Source organism: Pseudoliparis swirei, chromosome 20, assembly GCF_029220125.1.
Source record: "Pseudoliparis swirei isolate HS2019 ecotype Mariana Trench chromosome 20, NWPU_hadal_v1, whole genome shotgun sequence".
NCBI classification, from domain to species: domain Eukaryota; kingdom Metazoa; phylum Chordata; class Actinopteri; order Perciformes; family Liparidae; genus Pseudoliparis; species Pseudoliparis swirei.
In genome coordinates, this window is record NC_079407.1 from 8,762,245 (window position 1) to 8,766,236 (window position 3,992).

Here is a 3,992-nt window from a genome sequence, read left to right on the forward strand (position 1 = left end):
GTTCGGCACTAGTGCTAACAATGCAAGTGATCCCTGCTCATTAGGCAAAGATCTCCATAAAGCTTTGCTCCTCTCTGCTGTAGGAGTAGCTACAGAGCACTCTCACCAGCGTGACGGATCTGCATCATTACTCACACTTAACATGAATACACGCACATACAAACCGTGTCACGGCCATACACAAGTATAGAGACATATTATGCGTCATTACACTTACTAACTAAACAGAAATAGCATCAGATCAGTGTCAGTGGGCGAGGACATGTCACTGGTTTGTCTTGGTGGGATGAAATGCAACAACTTCCCACTCACACACTGTATTTCTTAAAGGACTTTTATTTAAAATGCTGAACATTAATATAGTACCAAACAACTACTGGTAATGTAACGATATGTTGGAGTAATGTCTACCTGAGCAGAGAAAGAAGTCAGGCTACAGAAATGCTCCCAATCCTGAATTTGTTACCATGACCATCACCCCTCTACTTAATGTGCCCATGGACAGAGCATGCACACCTTTGAACTTTGCCTTTATTTTAATTGCAATGACATTCCTGTAAAGCTTCGTGACTGCATCTTGCACTTTTGTTTTCACGAAATCTGTCCAGAGACAGATGCCTGGCAAAGTACTCGAGACTGCCACTCGAGACTGCCTCTGTGGTTGTTCCGCCATATGGCTTCTCCAGAATCACATTTTACCGTATGATGACACTCAAAGAGGAATATAATACCAGCCTCGAAAGAGTTTAAAACACAAGAGAATAAGGTTTGGGCTTTTTAAGCATGAAGACCAATGAGAAAAAACTCGGTGGAAAACAAAAATAAAGTTTCACTCAAAAATAAATGTGTAAATGAAGAGGAAAACCTAAATAATGAAATTCCAAGCAATAATGTGGTCAGTGTTGCGTACTTTAATGTAATCTCACCAATGTCTGGTCTCACCCTGTTAATTGCACCTTCGTTCCCTCTGTCTTTTACCGTATGTCCTTAATCACTTCTCGTCGCTTCTTTTTCCTGAGTGGCTTCCTCCTGCTCAACCTAACCTCTCTTTGTGCCACCACCAAAGCCTGGGGCTAATAGAAGTCAGCAAGCTTATCGAACAGCCAGAGCCAGCCAGACACACATGCATAAACACATACACACACACACACACACACACACACTCACACGCACACACACACACATAAGGAAAGATGATACGCATTATTAAAAATACAAATAGAGTTGCAAAAAAAGATCAGCTCTTCTAAATCTAAAAACCCTGCTGTGTTTGTGTTTGTAAGCAAATGCCATATATTTTATTCACACATATAACCATGTGTGAAAGCAAGATTTAAATAACTCAAGATATAATTTAACGTGACACCTCACTTGAACTCGTATCATGTTGACCTTGCTGAAACATGAATCATTTATTTCACTCGCAAAAACACCTTGCGATAGTCTGTGCTCCATTGCTTCTTTCTTCTTATTTATCTTTCCTCTACATTCACAATTCCAATGTCACTCAAATGTTGTAGAGGGTGCTGGCACAGCAGTCCGCACTAGACAGTTCAGGGCTGGCATATATTTCACATGCTTTTATATCTAAATCGAAAGCTTGATCTTGCTTTCACGAAATCTCTGAATGACAAATGTTCCTAAATCTGCAACAGCGCTGAACCCCTGAAATAATTTTTTTTTTTAACGTAAGAAGTATAATACACTTTAACACAAGCAGGCACATAAGCTACACCAGCCACCAGCAGATGGCCTTGGACAACTAAACCATTTACAATCTGAGTAGAGCAGCTGGAAGTCAAACCACAACACACAGATGCAAAAGAAAACATTGGCCTCTTTTATCTTGAGCTTAATTTTCTCTAAATACGACCTCAAAAGTAGTTAAAATGTTTAAGCTTATATCTAGAAACTGTGAAACAATAAATAACCAGTCAATATGCTTATCCTCAAAACAGTACTTTCATGTATGTCAATATTGTTGCCAGCAGTACAATAAAGAGGTGCCTTTTAACAGCAGGGAATCCACACCTTGGAATATTTTTGAAAAAATTGTTTCATAACTGAGTAACAACAATAACAATTGTTCTCATTACAACCAGTTTTTCTTATTCTCTGAGGTTACTTGAAGATGTGATTGAGCACTCTCTAAAAAGCAATGCAACTGGGTAACACAACTAGACAGATGAACACACACACACACACACACAAACATAGGTCTGCCTTCCTGGAGACCAGTTGCAAAAGCACTTGTACCATGCCAGCTCAAGCAAAGCACAGAGTACATGACTAAACTGGTGTCTGTGGGATATTACTCAGCCGAGCACAACACACAGACTAGCAGAGTGTACTAAATTAGAGACACATGGATGTACAGATGGAGATCAGGGCAGAATCATGGAGGGAGAAAGACTTGTTATGGTATAAAAAAAATGTAAAAACATGAGTCAAGGGGAGGATAGATATGATTTACTTCATGCTATTGGCAAAAAACATCATTGGCACACAAAAAAAGAAGAAAAAGAAGAAGGAATAGATTAGTAGGAGAAAGACCAGAAGAATAATCCTTGTAAAATGTACTACTGGCTTCCTAAATCACAAAGTAGGTTCCACACTGCAGAATAAAGACAGAAATGGTCTATTCAGAACACCAGCAAGGGACACAATGCTCCATATTTAATTTTTTTTAAATTATGCCCCTCCTCCTCCCCCGCCCCCCTTCACTAAAATGTGTGATAATGACACAACTTTGATAATCTTTCTTATATACAAGAGCAAGGTCTGTAGTGCACTGCTGAGCAGCACAAATGTCTCTCTCCAAACTTGCAGTATTTTTTCGATGGGCCACAATCTCCAGGGACCCACAATTCACTCGGCAAACAATACCAATGCAGAGCTTTACAGCGCAGACGGAGGCAGAAGTAGCAGAGGGTTGAGAATCTCCCTTTCTCTCTTTCACACTCACGTTAGCTCTCCCCCTCTCTTTCTCCTCTCCCTCAACTCTCTTTTTCAACATACTGGGTCAGTCGAGCTCCTGCACTGCAGCACTATCGAGTGATGTGTTGAAGGCTTTTTCATGATTTCAAGACAAACAAAAAGTGTTACAGTTGGAGGGGTTCTCGTATTTTTGGAGATTTTTCCGTGTTTGTAGGCTGTAATGTACCATTTGTGTCTATTTCCCATTGATTGCAGATTCATTTTACACCTAGGTTTAAGGGTGGCAAATCTGTCAAGCGACAGTCAGTCCTTTGAGGATTATCCCAGTTGACACAGTCCAAGTTGTCAAATTAATGCAGTATCCACTACAGCATCAAAAGCAAATGTGGTGCCTGCATATAACAGGAAAAACTGCACCATCCTGTCTTTGCACAAGATCCTGTCTCTACACAGCACTTTATGACACCGCAAAGAAAACCAAAAGTTAGTTGATACATCAGCATAATCACACAAGACACACATAAACTCCCCCCTCCACACAGACACACACACACACACACACCTACACAGGCACACACACACAGGCCTTTCCCCCATCACAAACATACACACATGCACACACAGTGGAATGTGTTTTTTTAATGCAGCAGCTGCAGTATACTGCAACTTCAGCACCACGGTCAGAGACAGATTGGCTTTTTCAGCACACTAGAGATAATTCCCTGTTTCCCAAACAGAGAAGGTATATCACCCCAGCTACACACTTGCATGAGTACATATATTGGCAAATATAAATGGTCGCAACCCTCTCTCGATGCCTTTGTAACATGCTCTCTCTCTGTTTTGGACTATCAGTTTGGTTAATTGGACAATTCTGGATTATTTTGGTGACAAGACAGCACAAATCCCTAATTTCTCTAAGTGGCACATCCTTCACAAACCTCTACTGACAAATCCATGTTCTCTCACCCTTCCCTAAACCACTTGTCTGTGCTCGCTCTCCAATCGATATTGCTATTAAACTGATTTTTTCCCCCTACTAGTTTTATTCTTCT